Source organism: Perissodus microlepis, chromosome 23 (assembly GCF_051167445.1).
Source record: "Perissodus microlepis isolate ML-2025 ecotype Zambia chromosome 23, ASM5116744v1, whole genome shotgun sequence".
Lineage (NCBI taxonomy): Eukaryota > Metazoa > Chordata > Actinopteri > Cichliformes > Cichlidae > Perissodus > Perissodus microlepis.
In genome coordinates this window covers 24,435,171-24,458,002 of record NC_140482.1, presented here as the reverse complement: position 1 = coordinate 24,458,002, position 22,832 = coordinate 24,435,171, and the positions used below count along the sequence as shown (strand labels likewise).

The 22,832-nt window shown below is 38.7% G+C and overlaps 1 pseudogene across 1 annotated transcript; it reads right to left on the bottom strand.

The window, feature by feature from the left end:
- Nucleotides 1-4,154: 4,154 nt before the first annotated feature.
- Nucleotides 4,155-22,345, bottom strand: LOC146361518 (protein NLRC3-like; annotated as a pseudogene). Its single transcript, XR_014799388.1, has 12 exons — nt 22,273-22,345; nt 21,653-21,768; nt 21,374-21,445; nt 20,365-20,685; nt 18,498-18,620; nt 16,097-16,169; nt 14,837-15,050; nt 12,951-14,736; nt 12,652-12,825; nt 9,433-9,606; nt 9,090-9,136; nt 4,155-8,914 (listed from the first exon to the last, which is right to left on the bottom strand). The product of XR_014799388.1 is annotated as a protein NLRC3-like (transcript).
- Between the last annotated feature and the right edge of the window lie 487 nt (nt 22,346-22,832).

The window sequence follows — 22,832 nt, the reverse complement described above, 5'->3', positions numbered from 1 at the left end:
GCTGGTATCATCAAAGATGAGCTTGTGGGGCCTTTTCGGGTTGAGGATGGAGTCAAGCTCAACTCCCAGTCCTACTGCCAGTTTCTGGAAGACACCTTCTTCAAGCAGTGGTACAGGAAGAAGTCTGCATCCTTCAAGAAAAACATGATTTTCATGCAGGACAATGCTCCATCACACGCGTCCAAGTACTCCACAGCGTGGCTGGCAAGAAAGGGTATAAAAGAAGAAAAACTAATGACATGGCCTCCTTGTTCACCTGATCTGAAACCCATTGAGAACCTGTGGTCCATCATCAAATGTGAGATTTACAAGGAGGGAAAACAGTACACCTCTCTGAACAGTGTCTGGGAGGATGTGGTTACTGCTGCACGCAATGTTGATGGTGAACAGATCAAAACACTGACAGAATCCATGGATGGCAGGCTTTTGAGTGTCCTTGCAAAGAAAGGTGGCTATATTGGTCGCTGATTTGTTTTTGTTTTGTTTTTGAATGTCAGAAATGTATATTTGTGAATGTGGAGATGTTATATTTGTTTCATAGGTAAAAATAAATCATTGAATCCGTTGGGCATCTTTCTTTGCCTTTAGACAATAATTCTGATGGCAAAAGAGCCAAACGGGACAGGCAAAAAAAAAAAAAAAAAAAAAAAAAGGTTAATCAGATATGCCAGTTCTAAGTATGGATGGAAAATAACTGGTGCAACAGTTACAGTACTGAGTGTTTTTAACCCTTTCCGTGCCAGTGAAAGCTGCTGATTGAAACTGTTATGAAAACTGCTGATGATAATTATCTCTCGGCAGCAGCACCACTGCTACGTTTAGAATTGAATTCCACCTTCCAGTGTACTACCAGCATCACATTTTCTCTGTCATTTTGGACAGTTATGGACAGAAATCGGTATATTGTCACGTTTGCCAGTTTGTGAAACTCGTCGGACAACATCCATGTCACAGTGACATTTTTCAGAAAGCTCCTCTATATCTAACTTGCTGTAAAGGCACATAAATGTCAACAAAGACACAAGCAAATACTGGATGTCACACTCAAAGGCATAGAAAGTATACAAGACTGCCATAGCTTGCAGATAACAAAAATGAAGCCAGTACAGAATTGCCATAAACCAAATGGCGTTGCAAAAACACTTTGGTCCTACAGAAGTCTAGGAAAACAGCTTTCTGACTTGACGTCCATGAGCATTTTGCTGCTAAAGTTATGGCCTCAGACACTCATTCTGGGTCATACTGCCTTAGAAAAAATGAAACTATGTTTTAAAAAAGGAGCGGTTTCACACTCAGACCCTTGGCTCTTGTCACGTTTGACTTTCTGAAACAAAGATAGTGATGGTGAAAACTCGAGGCTTCAAAACTGGATTTCAGAAACCCAATGATGACGTCATAATAGCTATGTCCATCTTTTATGCTGTCCATGGTTAAAGGCTATTGGCAATTTGTTTCCCAGGTATTTGAAGAAATGTCAGTAAACAGTATTCTTGATGGACTCCACCTCATTATGGTAGCTCTGTGATGCTTTGAGGTTAAGGGTAACAACAGCATGCAAGTATTCTTGCAAGAACCAGGGGGACATGCTGGTAGGTGCTGTGAAAATGAAGAAAAGGGGTGAAATAACTGGCATTTTGCTAGCATAGCCATAAGGTTAATACAGAACATATTGAGGTACTCTGTAGTTACCCTACATACATTTTTCACTATGTGGCTCCATTCAAAAGATGGCAGTTGAAGAGGTTCATCCATATGATTAGGATGCATCCTGGGCACTTGCTAGGTGGGTTTTACCGGGAGGAAACTCTGGAGTAGACCCAAAACACAGTGGAGAGATTATGTCTCTCACATCTTGCTCTCCCCCCTGGATGAACTGGAGGAGGTGGCTGGGGAGCTGGATGAGTGGTAGAAGACGAATGGATTTTTTTTAAGGTGTACTTGCCATCAGTTCACAACTACATAAGATTGACACTCTAAAACTACTTCACTGTGTCACATCATGAACAAAGCTTCTACTATATCAGATGATCAATCTAAGGCAACAGGAGTTTTGTTTTCATAAAGCTTAAAAAAACATTCCAATTCTTCATATTTTCCATGTAGTGATTACAGAACAGATACGATGAGCTTTTCAAGTCATGTTTTCATTCAGAGTGATTCATTGCTTTAAAAAGGTGAGAGTAGGATGAACCGAAGTTTGATTTACTGTGAGTCTCAAAATGCAACTTTATGCATTGCCTGCACAGAGGAGCCTAATCCGGGTGTTTGCCGTCTGAGGCGGCCGGTGAGTTCCATGTTTTCAAGTGCAAATATATGATCAACCTCTATGACTTTCAGCCAAAGCTCCTTGAAGTACAAATAAATATTAATGAATGTGCTTTCCTTCTCAAACCAAAGTACACCAGACACACACACACACACACACACACACACACACCTGGGAATGACAACATTGTGTATAGAAGACTGATAAGGACATTAGTCAACAAAAGCAATGACCTGTTGCATAAGAGAACCGAGAGGGGTCGAGTGATTGACTGAGACAACCATGCATGCACAGAAATGCAGACACACTCCTACGCACGCACACAGACACACAGAGAGTGAGCTACAAGTAGTTAATGATTACAGTGCAATGTGATAGGCTTTGCTATTGCACCTGTCATATCAAGGATAGGTTGACTCCCTCCTGTTTCTCACAATCCTTCATTGTTTTCACTGGCATGCAACACCGGTCGCAAACAAAGTCTTTGTGTGTTTGTGTGTGTGTGTGTGTTTAGGTGTGTTCATGCCAGTTTCTGAGTCTGATCATGCGTTAAGTTTAAGCGCCGGTTTGTATAACACTGAGTTAGTGTGTGCGGTGGGCAAAGGGGGGCAGGCAGTTTGAAGGTCCACCATAGGAGCATTAGTTTACTAACCAATAACAGACCTCTGGGGATAGTTTGTCATTCACCAAGCTGCTTTCTCTTTCTAGCAAAGTGCCTTTTAAACCTCAGGTACAATAAACTGTTTGCTGTTAATGCCTTGCATCTTGTGTCATTATCCTATAAACAGGCTATTTTCAAACTGAATAATCATCTAAACAACTAACCTGCTGGTGAGTCACGAGAAATTTAATTTATCTTCCCTGCATTATCCATCACAAGGCAACTCTATAGTCCTGACTATTGGATGAATCACTTCCCCAGTCTTTGATTGCTTTGATTGTGGTGTATAAATATTCCAAGGAACTATAGCACTCAAGGAGAAACTGCTGTTGTACAGCTTTGCTTTGATTTGATTTGATTGTCTCACACAAGCTTCTCTTTCACAAAACTCCTAAAACTAGTCAAAGTAATTGCTGAGACCTCAGAACACAGCAGCAACACCGAAACTAGGTCAGATTGGTCATCAGGTTAAAGTGAAACTCTCAGATTTCTTGTAAAGAGGACTACACATTAGCTGCAAAATGTATTTGGAGAACATTTTGGAAGAGCAAGCGTTTCTGCAAAGTTGCTAATGCAGTTGGGTGAGCTGAAAAGTATTTTTTAGAGCCTGACTGATTATCTGCACAGATAATAGTGTCAACTTATCACTGCTATCAAACCTGAACCAACTGCCAGTGGTGGTAAGTAAACCACAGAAGCCGACACTCAGAAAGGACAAACACTTAATATTAAAGCATTCTCAAAATACCAAAACTAGTTTCTCATCAAGTCAGAAACATTTAGAAGCAATATAAATTCTATAATTGAACTATTACTGCAATAACTGTAGACACCAGTGTTCCAGCTGGTAATGTTTGAGCTACTAGCAGCTACTTTATACCAGTGGTTCCCAAAGTTTTTTTGCTGGGCCCCCCTTTGTTTTACAAGAAAAATGTTCGCGCCCCCCACCCCCCGTGCGCGCACGCACACGCACAAACACATCCTCCAACCACACACACCCATATTTTGCTCCATTGCGGTTTATGTCACACAATTAAGCAAATACAAGTAATCTGCAATAAATTACAGGTAGTAATAAAATAAACTAATAACTCTTTAACGCTACGTCCGCACCTACACGGGTATTTTTTGAAAACGCAGCTGTTTCGTCCACACGTAAACGGCGTTTCGAATCACCGAAAACGGAGATTTTTTAAAACTCCTTTTTTGCGTTTACGTGTGGACAAGGAATACAGAGTTCGTCATGCAACGTCAAAGGTATGTGCCTTTTTTCACGTCACGCTGTGTGTATTGTTTACATGAGATGAATTGCAGAATGGCAGATAGAGACGAAATACTGTTAATCTGACTATCTTCAGGTTTTACACGCAGTTACTGTCCCTCCATTTACAAAGGCAGAGGCGTCATTATTTTACGTGATTATTTTACGTGTAGTTGTTTTTTTTTCCTGTGTAATAATATTCAACGTTGCTATCAATACATTTTTCAAAAAATGCCTCTCTGTGCAAAATGGGTTGAAAAACATAAACAGCTGTGGGATACTGTTTGTCCGTGATTTGAACCGGGGGAACAAATCGTGGCAGGATCAGCCTGATGTTATTTGTATCCCACTGTAACTTTACTGTATAAAGCGCTAACATCTCCAAAATGTCAGGAGTAGTTAGTTATTATAACAAGTGTTTGTGAACTAAAAATCAAGAATGTGGGATGCTGTTTGTCCATGAGTTGAAGAGCCCAGCGCTGCTCCCGACGAAGGGAAAACCAATTCTGCAGGGGAGACCTACCTCGGCACTTGTGCAGGTGAAACCAAAGGGAAGATATGCTTCACCATATTTTCTAGTCTTTGGCTTAGAATGAAGTTGGTTTGGAAACATATTCAGCAATGCTTCATCTCCTGCTTTGCGTTTCTGTGGGCGCCCGTGCTAGCAGTGTCCAAGCGTTTTGTTTTTTTCCTTTTCATACCCTGCCATGGCTCTGCGCCCCCCCTAGGGGGCGGGCCCCACACTTTGGGAAGGTCTGCTTTATACAATGACCAACCACAAAAAGTAAAAAACGTTGTTGCATGTTACAACCCACAGTTCTGCTGGGAAATCCAGAGTCCTGGCAATCACGTGAACGTGACTTTAACACGAACCACACCATCTAAACAATGCTGCAGAACAAGCTCACTGCCAATGCTAACAGGGCCTCTGAATTCCCCAGATTTCAATCTGAAGGCTGTGTAAAACAACCAACAAGATCCAAGGGATTTTTTTTCTACATCCTGATGATGGCAGGTCCTGTACAGAGCTGATTTTTGTTTTGTTTTTGGCAAGAGGCGGACCTAAACAATTCAAGGTTTTCAAATGTATTCTGATTGGTGTATTCTGCTAGGTGGAGTAATCTGTATCAATACATCATAACTATGGAGTGTCTTTGCAGGAGCAAAAAGCAGATCTATCACCTGATGAAAATACTCTAGTACCTCAGAGCTGAACTTAAAAAAGCAAAGATAGGAATGTTAGATTATTTTGATACCAATAGCAAAAGAAGCAAAAATAACCTTTAAAGAAATGTTTTCAGCTTAATGCTGATTATTTCCAGATGGTACTGTACCCATTTAATCTACCATCTTTTACAGAATGCAGTGGACCACAAAAACACCTTCTCTGAAAGCCAACGGTGGGAAACAAAGATGACTCCCAGTATGAAGATAATAAAGTATTCTTTTCATTCCTGCTACCGAGCCAAGTTAATAACCACAGTGTTCTCTAACACTGCCGAACCTTCACAGGGACATATCTGCAGCTGCTCATATTTCAGTCCCACAACATTATCTAAGGTCTTGACTTAGTCGAGACCTGGAGTCCATTGAAATGCACTAAATGGATGTGTTTCGGAAGACACATGTATCAACTTGTGGTTGGCTCTGATTTGTATTTTTCAGTATAATCGCATTCAGTACAATGCATGGGTCTGTCATTAGGTTGGTGTCACACAGTTGTAAATCAGTAGAAGAAGCTGTGATCTGTAGCATCTGTAGCCACATGTTAAAACTGTAAACAGCCATTGAACCTAATGGGACATTCAATAAGGAGTCAAAGACAATGGGAGGGGGGGAAAAGTCATTTGTGATTTCCCAAAATAATATACTAAAGAAAAACAACATGAAGCTGTAATGTTAGCTGTGAATTCCATTGGAAAGAAAGAGAAGAAAAAAATAAAAAATAAATAAATAAATAAATCATTGAAATGGGTATATATTTGTTTTTTGTTAAGTTGCCTAACAATTATGCACAGTAATAGTCACCTGCACACACAGATATCCCCCTAAAATAGCTAAAACTAAAAACAAACTAAAAACTACTTCCAAAAACATTCAGCTTTGATATTAATGAGTTTTGTGGGTTCATTGAGAACATGGTTGTTGTTCAATAATAAAATTATTCCTCACAAATACAACTTGCCTAATAATTCTGCACTCCCTGTATCTATGACACCTAGTTGAGCAACCATGAGGCCCTGTACCTCCATATCCACAGTCACCTAAATAAATGGAAAAACTGAGAACTAAATACTTCCACTTGTAGAAGTTTAAGGTAGTGAGTACTTGACAGTGGCTGCTCTCTGATATCACAGTTTATCTCATCTGCTGCAAACTTACCTGCCACCAACATGAACTGAATCACCTGAGATGAACTGAGCTTCAGGGACTATTTATGCTAAACTGAACACAGAGATGCTGAAGAACCAAAAGGACAAATGAAGTTTGTTGGAGTCCTGAACAAAAACCCAAACCCAGGATAAAGAGGTTCAGTGAATGTGGTGTTGAAGGTGTGGAGGTGGATCAGAGTGTCAGAGGGACTCTGTAGAAGGACAGAGTGCCAGCGGGCCAGTCCAGATATACTGCTACTCTACGAGACTGAGTATACGAGTAAAGGAGATGAATGTTTCTCTGTTGTTGTGCCAAGCAGAGCAACCTTTACCAGATATGCTGAGACACCAGGACTGATCATTAAATCCAAATTCAATTTAATTTCTAATATCTCTGTGCCCCTTTCTTGGGATTATTCTGTAACTCACTGAAATGTGAACATGTCCACTTTCCTCAACCTCCCAGTAACAGCGACCAGTCAGACCATCTCTACACAACACCTCGGGGCACCATTTATCAAATCTGTTCATTGATTGACTCCTGACATCAGAGATGTGAATGAGTGATGTGACAGTTTGAAGATGGTTGAATTTGTGCTGCTTTGTTTTCATGAATCACATTAAAAACACACTTACACTTCCTCAGACCTGGTCTCAACCATCGGGCTCCAGCAGGCTCCACCCTGAAAGGAGGAGGGGGGTCAGACCAGCACAGTCTCTTTTATTATGGAAACATGCACATTACACATATTTCACAAACAAAAATGTCTATACATACATGTACACTTTTAGTTCATAATGTTAACACGTTTATTCATGGAAATGTGAATTACAGTTCCATTGTTCTTCTTTTATGTTCACAGCAGCACAATCTCAGAATGATTTAGTTTTCTGTTTTTGGTTAATCTAAATTCATCACAAGTCTTAGTGCTAAACTAAAATGACATAGTTCTCCTTTAACAATAGTGAGCTGTCCAAACTAAAAAGCAGCTGGTTATAATTGGGGTTCCTGATGTATCTGCTACAAATGGAGCTCCTGTATACCCTTTATATTTATTTATCTGAGGCCAGAGAATCACCCTTTTATATACCCTTTTATATTTATTTAGCTATGCTCCTCTTCTCTGAATATTTCAATATTCATATATTGAAAAATATTGAAAATATACATATATTCATATATGAATATTTCTTCTCTGAATATTTCTCTGAATAGTTCATCTCTGTTCAACAGCTCGTCTGGAAGTGCTAACATCTGCTGCTCATTCAATGCATAATCAAATCTGACCTGGAACATGCTCAGGGTACAAACATCTGTAGCAACATACACTAAGTTCTGAAATATTTTAATTGTGGTACCACTTTGGCAAAAATCAAATTAAAAAAATTCAAAGGCTAAAACTAATGGTACTGAGGGTAATGAACTCTATTGTAAAAAAAAAAAAAAAAAGGGTCAAATTTTACCCAGACAGTATGGGACAGTATAGAAAGGTTTCTTTAACCCTCTCAAGGCAGGCGTTGCAGATTTGCAACAAGTAAAAGCTAACAATCTGATTACCCCACATACATATTTTATGACTTTTTTTTACTCAGAAGTACCACTGCAGGTATTCTTTTGTGCATTAGCAACAAAAACTTAATTTGAGCCTGAGAGGGTTAAAGTCCATGAAATGATGTTTTCTATTTGATTACACTTATAACTTAATTCATTCATCAAAAGACACGATGACATCAAAGTTTGGACGGTACAGAGAGAAATAATGAGACAAGATGCTATTTACACTAAAGTGAACACAGAGAAGCTGAAGAATCAAGAGAGATCGAAAACCCTGATGTTGTTCTGAACACAAACCCAAATCCAGGATAAAGAGGTTCAGTGAATGTGGTGTTGAAGGTGTGGAGGTGGATCAGAGTGTCAGAAGAGACTCTGTAGAAGGACAGAGTGCCAGCAGGACAGTCCAGATACACTGCTACTCTGCCAGACCAACAATAGGAAGAGCAGATGAATGTTTCTCTATTGTTGTGCCAAGCAAAGCAACCTCGTTTAGAGAAGCTGAGACACCAGGACTGATCGTTAAATCCAAATTCAATGTCATTTCTTTCATCTCTGTGCCCTTTTCTTGGGATTCTTTCATAACTCACTGATATGTGAACCTGTCCATTTTTCTCGACCTCCCAGTAACAGCGACCAGCCAGACCGTCTCTACACAGCACCTGGGGGCACCATTCATCAAATCTGTCTGGATGATCAGGATATGGCTGCTCCTCCTTAACATATGTCACCTTCCTGTTGTTGTCAGACAGCTTAAGATTCTTGTGTACTGTGTTTGTGTTGATTGTGAGTTGACAGGAATCTGATGGAGAGAACAAACACAATCCAGCTGCAGTTATTAATCCGTCATCTGTTCATTGATTGACACTTTGATGATGACTCCTGACATCAGAGATGTGACTGAGTGATGTGACAGTTTGAAGATGGTTGAATGTGTGCTGCTTTGTTTTCATGAATCACATTAAAAACACACTTACACTTCCTCAGACCTGGTGTCAACCATTGTTCTCCTGAAGGCTCCACCCTGAGAGAAGGAGGGGGTTACATCCTGCACATTACATCGCTCTTTTACACACAAGGACAGACACACACATCTGTCTAAACTAAACAATGACAAAGATGTTCCTGCAGCTGCTACACACAAATATATCCAATTTATGTTCACTGCCTCTTGTAAGAGGAAAAATGCTCCTAACATCAGTGATTAACAGATCAGTCAAAATTTCACAATAGTCCAATAAACAGATCAACAGAGAAATATTTTCAATCACTCCTCCCTCTATTAGAAATTGTCTGTGGGTGTAGCAGTCCTCTCCATACCTGAGAGTGTCCAGACTCCAGTCTGGATTCTCCAGTCCAGAAGACAAGAGCTTCACTGCTGACTCTCCCAGATGACTGTAGCTCAGGTCGAGTTCTCTCAGATGGGAGGGGTTGGACGTTAGAGCTGAGGCCAGAGAATCAGAACCTTCTTTTGCGATCAGACAGCCTGATAGACTACAGACACACACAACATATATGAAGGAAACTCTCAGGGAATTGCTGTGTGCTGTGAAATAATATGACATATTAAAATAAGAAGTGCAATAACTGAAACAGGGAGCTAGCAGCTATCATGTCATAGTATTCTAAATATCAGTATATATATATCAGTCTATATCTGTCATTTGTGTGTTCATCTTTAAAGCCATTTCTTGTGCTGTGTTTTCAGATTTGATTCCACCTATTCAAATCTGTCATTGAGTTGGTTCTTATTAAGCATTTGAAGAGACAGGGTACCCCTGCTTACACCAATTACATGTGAGAAAGGGTAAAAGGATTCAACATCCAGCCTTGTATGTTTAAAATGATACAGAATGCTATGAATAAATTATCTTAATCCGTGGTGCTAGTTTCAGTCGTTATGCAAATGTACTGTTCATAAGGTTGGGGAAACTTTCAATCAGCTGAGACTAAAGAAGTCACTTGGGTGAGTGATGAAATGTTTCTCCCACTGAAAACACTACGTCTTCATCTTAATCAAAAATATAACCGAAGTCTAATAATATGATTAATGAGCAATACAGTTTATAATGTCTGCTCCAATGTCTGGATTTTGTGTGTAGACATGATCCAGCTTCTGCCTTGTGAAAAGAAAAAATGTGTCTCCAGCCCATCATTATATATGATTCTGAATGAGAAAAAAGGTATTAAGTATGTTGTGATTGTTAAACACAGAACCATAATTCATATGTGAGTTTGCTGACAGTTGATCATACTTAACTGCTTAATTGCTTCTCACTGAGAGAGAGAGAGAGAGAGAGAGAGAGAGAGAGAGAGAGAGAGAGTGAGAGAGAGAGAGAGTGTGTGTGTGTGTGTGTGTGTGTGTGTGTGTGTGTGTGTGTGTGTCAAAAAGGTGGGAGGGGGGAGTGAGTGTGACATTGAGTAGCCAGGAATATATAAAAATCTCTGACTATAACATATGTATGAGCTAATAAAATAAACTCTAGTAAGTATATTTACTATTACTACAGTTATCTATACAGTATAATTGACAAGCACAGAGTTTTGAAGAGAAATAGTAAGAAAAAATGATTCCTATGTATTTGAATTTAAAAAAGAATTATGTTAAAACTGATTTTCATATGAGGATGAGTTGATGATAAATTTAACTCAAGTATCAGAAGAAATCAGCATTCGTTCAGGCCAATTAACTTAGTATAACTCAGGTGATTTAATTATTGTTTAAAAATCTGAGTATTAATCCCAAATTAGTTAGTAGCTCTTACAGGTTAGTCCAGGCTTTTAAAAGTTACAGACCCCTGTGGCTTAGTTTACCAAGTCACTAAAATAAAACCAGTCATATTCCTAGAGCACTGATCTAGACGGGAGCTGTCATTAATATGTGTTGCTGGGGAATCTTCCTTGAGCTACAAGGGTTCCTCAGAGATAAGAAGGATAGACATCCAGAATAGATGCAGTTAGAACTGAGCAAATCCCCTCATCTGTTGGCTCCATCTAAGCTCTGCACTCCCAACTGGATAATGCTCATAGGATCAGAGACTAGACTTTATAAACAGAGAGCCAAGGCAGATTTCATGTACTGGGGTTCTGGTTTCACAGATCAACATAGTTCACTTGATATCCTTCCCTAGTCCATCCAGCATGTGAACACTGGAATATTATGAAAATACTTTTTTGTAATTTAATGTGGTATGGTAAACTTGTATGTATTCTATAGTGAAAGTGAAACATTTCAAGCCTTTGTTTTAACATTGATAATTGTAGCTTATAGCACATGATAATCAGAAATCTCAACTATGGTCATATTACAGTAAAAAAGTATTCAAACATTGTATAAGCAGTCTAGGTCAGTAACACCCAACCACAGTCATGGAGAACAGTGTTGATAGTTGACAGTTGTGCAGACTATGATGATAAACACCTTCCACAAAAAGTATAAAAATACAGACTAGCTCAAGGCTGCTATTAAATCACAGTTGGCTTTAGTAACACCAGACAAAGGTTTTCTTAGAGCTGTGGTTCATTAAGCCAAAATATTGACCCGATGATGAAAAGTAAAATCATCAAACTTATTATATTTTTATGAGGACAAAGTGAATATCTAAAAGAACGTCACCGAAGTGTCATTCAGAAGGAAAAGTCTAAAAATATTTGATCATCACAGTTCAAACATTTAAATGTATTGAAGGGTGAAGTGTTTGACGAGAGTATTACTAAAAAGTTTTTTAACCCTTTAAGACCTACCATAGAACCAAGTCCGCCAGAGCTTACTTTATATTTTTACATGCTGTAGTGCCATTTTTGTTGCTATACAGCAATATCAACTGTTATAGCCCAAATTTTAATAATATGTTTGCATTAAGTCCATAGTAACTACATAAATTGCAAAAAAGTGCAATAAACTACAAATAATTTGAAAATCTTTTTTGTTTTTTTTTTACATATATTTCTACTTGGAAAAATTTAAGAGGTTTATCCCTCAAAACTTTATATACAAAGAAGTTGCAAAAAATATTTTACAACAACAGGAAATTTATTTTGAGTGTCTTCATAGTTTTATTTTTGAGATACAACAAATTTTATATACTGCAGAAAAAAACTAAAAACAATCCTATGATGCAAATTTGCAAAGAAAACAGCATGTGCATCAAAATAAACAATTTAAAGCAGTGCAATTTGAGTTCTAAGCATCCCAGAAACGAAAAGCATGAAGTCAAACACGACTTTAAAAAAAAAAACAGTATAGGCTTTTAAGGCCTACAAGTAAAAAACTAAATTTTTCGCGAAAATGACGTCACTTCCGGTTTTGGGCAGGTAATAGTTACGCAAAACGGAGCGTGCCCGCTCCGACCGGCTTTAAAGGGTTAAATGTGAATTCACAGTCACAAGCAAGAAGCAAAAGCAGAGGAAAATAATATAAAATCTTAATAAAACTAATATCCAAAATAAAGAAGGATATGCAACAATTAATTTGCAAATCATACAGTCTTCCAAATTCATCTACATGTTATGAGTTGTAACAGATATATGAATACTGACCTGAGACTTTCCAGTATACAATGTGAACTCTTCAGTCCAGAAGCCAGCAGCTTTACTCATGAATCCTGCAGGTTGTTGTTACTCAGGTTAAGTTCTTTGAGATTAGAGGACAGGGAGCTGAGAACTGAGGACAGACCTTCACAGCTTCTCACTGACAAGTTACAGATATTCAGTCTGCAAAATGTAAAAAATAAAATAAGAGAAAATGGAAATAAGAAAATGTGTAGTAAGTTATTAAATACTCTCCACTGTCCACTAAGAAAGTAATGGATTGTAAAGAAACACCACTGTTTACTTACAGAGCTTTGCAGGAGGCTTTGGTCACTGGCAGCAGCCTCAAAAGAGCCTCCTCTGAAGCGGAGTATTTCTTCAGGTCAAACACATTCAGATCTTCTTCTGATGACAGTAAGATGAAGACCAGAGCTGACCACTGAGCAGGAGACAGTTTATCTATAGAGAGACTTCCTGAACTCAGGGCCTGTTGGATCTCCTCCACTAGAGAATGATCATTCAGTTCATTCAGACAGTGGAACAGGTTGATGCTTTTCTCTGCAGACAGATTCTGACTGATCTTCTCTTTGATGTACAGGATATTTTCCTGCTTGGTCTGTGAGCCACATCCTATCTGTGTCAAAAGACCTCGTAGGAGAGTCTGATTTTCCTTCAGTGAGAGACCAAGAAGGAAGCGGAGTAACAAGTCCAGGTGTCCATTTGGACTCTTTAAAGTCTTGTCCACAGCACTCACAAAGAATTGTGTCTCTGCAAATTCTCTTGTTTCACACTTCTGGGAGATTTGATCTTCCAGCAGATTGATAGCAGACTTAATAAAGGTCAGATGGACATGAAGAGCAGCCAGAAACTCCTGAACACTCAGATGAACAAAGCAGAACACCTTGTCCTGGTACAGTCCTCTCTCCTCTTTAAAGATCTGTGTGAACACTCCTGAGTACACTGAGGCTGTTGTGATATCGATGCCACACTCTGTCAGGTCTGATTCATAGAAGATCAGGTTTCCTTTCTGCAGCTGCTCAAAAGACAGTTTTCCCAAAGACTCAATCATCTTCCTGCTCTCTGGACTCCAGTGTGGATCTGTCTCAACTCCTCCATCATACTTGACCTTCTTCACTTTGGCCTGAACCACCAGGAAGTGGATGTACATCTCAGTCAAGTTCTTAGGCAACTCTCTCCTCTTTTTGGTTTTCAGCACATCCTCCAGAACTGTAGCAGTGATCCAGCAGAAGACTGGGATGTGGCACATGATGTGGAGGCTTCGTGATGTCTTGATATGGGAGATGATTTTGCTGGCCTGTTCTTCTCTGAATCTCTTCTTGAAGTACTCCTCCTTCTGTTGTTCAGTGAACCCTCTAACCTCTGTCACCATGTCAATACACTCAGGATAGATCTGATTGGCTGCTGCAGGTCGTGTGGTTATCCAGATTCGAGCAGATGGAACCAGCTTACCTCTGATGAGGTTTGTGAGCAGCACACCCACTGCAGTGGGCTCTGTAACATCAGTCAGGGTCTCTGTGTAGTGGAAGTCCAGAGGAAGTCGACACTCATCCAGACCATCAAAGATAAACAGAACCTGGAAGTCTTCAAAGCTGCAGATTCCTGCTTCTTTGGTTTCAGTAAAGAAGTGATGAACAAGTTCCACCAGGCTGAACTTTTTCTCTTTCAACAAATTCAGCTCTCTGAAAGTGAATGGAAACATGAATTGGATGTCCTGGTTGGCTTTTTCAGCAGCCCAATCTAGTGTGTACTTCTGCGTTAAGAATGTTTTTCCAATGCCAGCCACTCCCTTTGTCAGGACTGTTCTGATTGGCTTATCTCTTCCAGGTGAGGTTTGAAAGATGTCTTCTTGTCTAATTGTTGTTTCTGGTCTGTCTGATTTCCTGGATGCTGTTTCAATCTGTCTAATCTCATGTTCTTGGTTGACCTCTGCAGTCCCTCCCTCTGTGATGTAGAGCTCTGTGTAGATCTGATTCAGAAGGGTTGGGTTTCCTTCTTTAGGAATTCCCTCAAACACACACTGGAACTTCTTCTTCAGGTTAGATTTAAGTTTATTCTGACACATGATGGGGAATCCTAAAAGAATACACAAACAACATTTATGTAATATAAATAATAATAGTAATAATAATAAAATGGTCTACCACTTATTATATCCTTAGAGAAATCCTCTTACTATTCTCCAGACGTTGAGCCAGCACCTCCTGCTTCATTATTCTCAGGAAGTTCGCTGTGATCCTAAGAAATGCCTCGCTGCTGCTCTTCCTCTCCATCTCATGGTCACCCTGCAACAACTCCTCTGCCTGACTCTTTATGTAATCTGGACTCAGAACCTTCTGGATCTTTCTCAGTTCATTCTTCACAAAAGCATTGAGGTTCTCCTCCAACAGCTGGAAAACATTATTTGAATGCTACATTCACATTCAGACTGAAATCATTGAGAAACATCAGCCATGCATCAGCTATATGTTGGACATACTTTTAATGTAATGGTCTAGTTCTTTCTTTATTGCCCTTTATATTGAAGCAAGCAAGTATTAGCCATGATTGCTTTTTACACAATTATAACAGTATCTGATGATACAATATATGTTTTATGCCTCTCCGGTGAAGTGATTCTCCTGACCGGACTTACCGGCTACCTTGTTTTTCTTCTACAGTGAAAAGGGACATGGCGAATCAGCACTGGTGTGCTGGAAAAAGAACAGAACCTTGATATTCTCTGAAGTTCTGGTTATATTCACAATCCAAAGCTCTAAAAAAGGATAACTAAATATTTAAGTAAGTTGTTAATAGACTATACGAACAATAACCACATAATCGATGTGTGGTTATCATGGATTATATTACCTGGTAAAGTATTTAGAAAGATAAGACAACTAGGATTTTGATTCATTAATTGTTTTGCATATAATAACATTTACAACCACTTATAATTTAACAACATTACATAAATCAGTCAATGGTTACTTATTATTATTAACTTACAAAATATTGGCAAGATATTTTATCATCCAGATGAGCAACATAGGATTGGAATGATCAGCTGACTTTATCCACCTCATTTTGTTACATTAGACACCTTTTGAAATTTGTCCATACTAGCAAAAAGAGCATTAGCTAACGTCAGCCAGAAGAAAGCCACGTGAGTCAAATTCCTGGTAGCCCAGACCCAGTCTTCAATCGATAAAACTTGCTTTCTTCCTGCTAAAGTTAGTTAACATTAGCTTAACTGAAAGTGCAAATAAACTTTCTCCTAGTTTTAATCTAATTCAATCTGTTTGTAGTCCTTATGTGGAGTTTCTGGCTGAATAACGTTCCATCAGGAGCTAAATCAAATTATTCAGCTTTTCTTTTGAATTTTATTCTTTGTGAAAAATTGAAAAACTTACAATGAAATGAACAGAAAAAAACAAGTAATTGTAAATGTACAGACCTTAAATATGGAGTCCAGGTGTTTTTTATCCTGCGGGACAGTCGGACCCGTGGGAACATCTGACCTGGTGATACTGTAAAGAAAATTTCAAGAATTGGCTCCATTCAGTTTTATGCTTGGCAAGTGATTTTTATACACTTTGCCCATACAAGTATACAGGTTATATATATATATATATATATATATATATATATATATATATATTGTGTTGCTGCCATCAAATTCAAAATGAGCAACTGTTCTTGTTCAAATGACACATTTTTGTCATTTAAACATTTGATATATTTCCTATTTTCTGTGTAAATGTGTAAATTAACAACTACTGTATAATAAAATGGTTAAAAATCCATAAAAGTGGCATCACACTTGTTATAAATTCGAATCACTTAAACTAAACCATCATTCTTCAGTAATAAACAAAGCCAACTAAGAATCGATCCTAAGATGTCAATCAGCTACTCAGCAGGTGGAATATAAGGCAGCTTTGCTAACCAGCACATTTCTGCAGCACTAAAGATGTTGAACTACAAACAAGACAGAGAAGGCTAATAATACAAATAAATATGCAGGAATTACCTGAGAAAACACTCAAACTTAACGCAGACGAACACAAGGCTAAAAAATAGCACAAGAATCTATGTATTATAGATCCTGCCAAAACAACTAATGGAAATAAACAGCCAGGAACCTCAAGATATAACGGAGAAACATAGCAATTGAATGTAACAATTAAAAAAACTAGATAACAAACAGAACTTTAAATAATAAGCAAGAATTCATTACAAAACCTCACAACTCTGGATCAAAGACCCAGGATTAGGAAAAATGTTTTTTTAAGTTATGATTGTGACAAAAAGTAAGTGGTGCTAAAAAAACAGAACCATTGTGCAATAATTAGCTAATTAATTAAATAAATATCATCTTGGAGAGGCAGAGTTTCTCTGAAATAAAGATGGGCAGAGTTTACTGGTCTGCAACAAAATGCATCTACAAATTACTGAACAATTTCAGAATAATGTTCCTCAATGTAAATTTGTGAAGTCTGTGACTATCTCATCATCTACTGCATCATCATAGGGTGCCAATGGAAGATCATCACTTGTTTCATTGGCAGATTTATTTCACTTATTTCAAGCAAGAATATCTTGTATTAAGTGAAAAAACTGCCAATGGAACAAGTGAAAATTCTCCAGGTCCAAGATGCACTGTCTAAAAACAAGTTTCTATATCTAACTTAAATGTTACTCTCTAGCTGACTTTCTTATTTTAAGTGTAATGAGATTATTTTGACTAGAAATTAGACAAATATACTTGGTAAGATTTTGAGTTTTTGCAGTGTAGGCATGACTCTGTCATGAAAATCACTGGATGAGCTAAGGAATACTTCCCCATGGCATACGCAAATGCAGGTTAAAGCTTTTTCATGCAAAAAAATAAGTAAGAAGTGAAAATAATCCAGAAATAGCACTGCTTTCTCCGGGCCAAAGCTTATTTAAAATGGACTGAGGAAAAGTGGAAAACTGTTCTGTAATCAGACAAAAGAAAATTTGAAATTCTTTTTGGAAGACATGGATCTTTCATCCCCCAGACTAAAGAGGGGGAAAAAACATGCAGCTTGGTATCAGTGTTCAGTTTGACAGCCTGAGCCTCTGATGTGTGGGCGTGCACTGGTGCCTATGGAACTCGCAGCTTGCAAATCTTAAAGGCACCATCAATGCTAAATGGTTTTAGAGAAGCCTGAATGTAGAGCTGGCCTACCTGCAGTCCAGATCTTCAAACAACTAAAACCTTTGGTGCATCATAAAATGAAAAATATGACAAAGAAGACCTGGAACTGTTGAGCAGCGAAAATACTATATCAAACAAGAATGAGACACCATTGCTCTCCCAAAGGTCCAACAACTGGTCCCAGATGTTTATGGACTGTTGTGTAAAGAAGAGAGAGTTCTACACAGTGGCAACCTTGTTCCATTGGGCTGTGCTGCTGCCATCAAATTCAAAATGAGCTACTGCTCTTCTTAAAATGGTACATTGGCTTATTTAAAGATTTTATATGTTGTCTGTATTCAATTGTAAATAAGATGTGTATTTATGAGATTTAAAAATGATCAAATACTAATTTTATGTACATTTACACAGCGTCCTTAATGCAGTTATTTTATTAACTCTTTATTAACTTGGTTTTTCTGAGCTTTTCTTTTTTCAACATGTTCGTAAATCTGTTTTTCATTTCAAACACACACTAGACTCATAAACTCCGTCATCAGCCGTGTTTTAGTTTTTTCTTCTTTGACTTTCACTAAAAACAAAAACACATCAAGCTGAGCTCATGTTGAAAAATTGACATATTCCTTTGTTAGACATTTCGGAGCTCTGTATGTGGAGCAAAGCTCATGTTTACCTCTCCGCAGTACAGGGCTGTCCTTTAAATTCAATGACCCGTTCAGCCGAGGCGGTGCTCTTCAAGGACACATTGCTAGGTTCAGGACTGGGGTCAGATCCAGCTGTAGTCCTAACTGTATTTCTGTAAATAAAGACGGTGCATTGATTTGAGGGCTCAGCAGTGCCATGGAGGTCAGAGAGTTTGTGACAGTTAGACATGGTCAACTCACATCTGAGCTCTAGTCTCGCTCTCATCCTGCTTTCTAATAACATCAATATGATGTTCAACTGAGGCAGCAGTCTTCAAGGAGATGTAGCTGTGCTCAGGTTCATGTTCAAAATACAGAGTTTTTAACAGTTTACATAGTATGGAGGAAGCTAACAAGAAAGGCATTCTTCCTACACTAACAACTTTCTTTGTTTGCAGTAGTTTGTACTCGTTTGATGACGACAAAAAACGCTCAGCTGATGATTCCTGCTGGCTTTGCTCCTCTCCTCTGATGGTTACCTTTGAATCTGAGATTATGTTGTGCCTTCAGTTTGGGGCCGGTGCTGGTTCACATGGTTCACACAAGGGCTGCCACAAACGATTATTTTGATAGTCGACTAGTCACTGATTATTTTTGCGATTAGTCGACTAATCAGATCCATTGGACATAAAATCTACAGGATATTGCACCAGCATGCATCTGCTCTTATATAACTATCATTAGCTTAGTGTTTAAAGTATTTAAGGTATGTGCTAACTAAAACTAAAGATAAGATGATGGTTTATTAAACTTTTAATGAAATTTGCAGATTGTCTTGGTGGAGTTTAATAAACTCAGCTGTCTGCTCCTTGCTATCTAAAATATTACAGGACACTGGAGTAAATTCTCTACCATCTCACACTTCTGTTTAATTGGTTTTCTGTTTGACGTTTATTCAACTGTGTGAAAACTATAACTTTAATCTCAGCTAAACCGATTTACTCAGGAACAAACAAAACACTGAAAAAAAGCCAAGCAATAGCATTTTTAAGTTATCTAAGTGACTTATACTGTATCATGTTAAACCTGAGTAGCGAAAGACCGCGGACGGTTTGAAAACGATGTGCCGGGAGTTGAACCTTGACCTCCCGGCCAGCTCGTCTATGAAAACGTCAGATCACTTTTGCAAATGTGTGATGTCTTGATAAATTGAGCAAATATTTGAAGTTTACACAGCTACATTCTCGCCTGAAAATATCTGAAAACTTTATTTTGCAACCCAGAAAGAGTAATAACAGTAACATTAAAACTAAGTAGCTGCCGCCATTGTTGGAAACTGGAATTGACTGAGCCGCGCTATGAATTCTGGGATAGGTTGTGTCACGAATGATACACCCGACCAATCCTTCAGGTCTGGGGAAATTAAGGACGCATTTGCCTGCCGCATTTGGAGAAGTCTTCGAGTTTGGACAGCCTTTGTCGCGTCGCTGTAACGTAATCGGCCTACAAATGCGGCCTCTGAATTTGGAAACAGACTGCTTCTTCTTCTTTGGTGTTTAACAGCAGCTGGCATCCTTGTAAATGCATTGCTGCCATCTTCTGTTTCAGTCCGTTACTACACTCTTAAATCCTACTTATTCCGGCGTCTTTCAGGATCTTAAAAAGCTTCAAAAGACGCGTCGACTATTAAATTAGTCGTCGACGTAATCGTGACTACTCGAGGAATCGTGGCAGCCCTAGTTCACAGTGTTTGTGTAATATGGGTAAGTTAACAATTACTGTATAATGGTTGGAAACAAATTAGTTCCTAAACTGTATTCTTTGTTAACACTTGGTTAATTTAACGGGAACAGGAACCATTCAGATTCTGTGGGTAGCATGTAAATAAGACCCAAAAAAGCCCATGTTCATGTTTACCTCCCTGCAGCAGAGGGTTGTTGTTTAAATTCAATGTGGCGTTCAACTGAGGCATCACTCTTTAAGGACACACAGCTGGGTTCAGGTCCAGGTTGGTTCTTGTGAATAATGATGGAGCAGTGATGTGAGTGCTGAGCTGTGACATGGAGAAGAGTCATGGACAGTTAGAGATGGTCATCTCACCTCTGAGCTTTGGTCTGGCTCTCATGTTCCCCACACAGAGTGGTTTTAGAGGGAGGGACTCCCTCCTCTCTGTCCTCACACTGATCCATGCTGCTGAATTCACATCCACATCAGCTCACACACTCTTTCTACCTTCACCTGGAGAGGAAACACAAATCATCCCAGAACATACAGGATGCATTCACTGACACGAGTATCTAGTTCTAATCTGACCCTACACCCTCTGTGTTTGAATGAAGGCTCTACTGTTCTAAACTGACCAGCCTTTAGGGTCAGTGGGTTATAAATCCCTCCAACAGTGAGTAACTAAAATCTGTGAACATGCATCACCTGTTTTTGACTGATAAGGAGGAAACTTCAAAAACAGATACCCCAACCTACATTAAGAAACCAGTACACATGTAGACACCTGTCCTGGAGTGTGACAGTTTTCAGGTCGGATTTAAACTGGACCAGTGGATCACTTTGACTGGAAAATTCAGTCAATCCAGCAAATAGTTTCAAACACTTCAGCTGATTGGTGAAGAAAGAAAAGTGTTTAAAAAAGACAGATGTTACAGCTCATACAGAGTAAGACACTGATTAAAAACAACAAAAATGTGCAAACTGCAAGTCATGTTTCCTTCCAAAGGTTGTGTTTAGGATAATCTTTCCACCAGTAACAATCTGCTTTCATGAGCATTACAGACTATTTCTTAATTTACGTCTTCCAGCTGCTGAAAATGAACCTGGTCACTACTGTTATTAATGGCCATGTAGTAGGCACAGAGTGGACCCATTAATTAATCATTTCCTCTAACCTTTACATTTTGTTTCTATTTCATACCTTCACAGTGTAATCCAGGATAATTTCGACCCAGGCAAGGTTTCCCACATCATGTCTGCAACAAATCTTGAGCTATAGATTTGAATGTATAAATAGCATGTCTGACATTATTACAAGAAGAAAGAAGGGAGACTGTACAACACTTTGTTTATAAGGAAAAAACATCTACTATCCCATAATATCATGCCCTGTTTCACCTAAGACAATGAAATCATGACAGGCATAATAATTTAAATGAAAAATGTATGTGAACATAAGGAATGACCATTTGACCTTTACCTTCACTGTTAGGTTCTTCTGAGGTCCACCTAAGTAATAACCAGCATTCAGTCGAGAGCAGCGTCTCAAAGGGCAGCGTGGATGCCGCTGCGCCCACAGCTGGCAACACTCCATCACTACAAGTATCATAACAACACGCATGATTTTGTAATTCTGTAATTAACATTAACATTAACAACATCCTCCTTAAAGTGAAAGTGTTGTAAACATAACTTCTCACACGGCCAACATAAGACACGCAGGAATTTGACACACAATGAACCTGCTCTCAAACTTGACCTGAAAAGTATGTAAGGATTAACATCCCGACGGGAAACAGAAAGTAAACAGAAACAGATTTTATTATTTACCGACAGATGTAAGCTGTCTTTTAAAGTTGTGAGTGGTTGGGGTGACTGAGGTTGTGGTATTTAAAAACAGCGGTCGTTAGAGTTATTTGGGGGAAATGGCTGTGTTGCCTCATATAACGGAAACCAGCTGGAAATGCTCCGCCCCGACTAAAGTTACCAAAGGCACTGGAAGAGCCGAGCGGCGGCTTTCTGCTGATTCTATATGTAGCAGAGTGAAAGCAGACACTTCTCTGACAGCGAGCATACAGTTTAAAATAAGGGAAAACTTACAGTCCCGAGCAAACGGTGAAGAAATCCAGCTGCTCTACCAGTGGTCTTCTTCTTTGGCTATTAGAAACCGGCGCATTAGCGCCAACTGCTGGATATGAATAAAATAAACTTTATTCTGATGAGGACAAATCAGCTATGACCACAAACGAATTTTATAATGAAATAATATCTGTAAGGGAACCTTGAAATATTCCTATTAATAATTAATGTTCATTATTAATTCACTACCTGCCGTCACTTCTTCCTATAATCAGATCATTTCAATTCAATTGAATTTTATTTATTCACTTTATTTACTTTATTTTATTCTTCACTTTGAGGTGCTTTATATTTATATGTACAATAATACAGAGAAAACACCAATGATCAGGCAGCTCACTATGAACAAGCGCTTGGCAACACCAGGAAGAACTCTCCAGCAGAACCAGGCCCAGCTGCCATGGCTGGTTTGGGAAGGATGTGAGGAGGACAGGACAAAAGGCATACTGTGGAGAAGTTACAGGCAAGACAGCACAAATTATAATCAAATTTTCTTCTTCTTTCTTTAATTCTTTATTAAA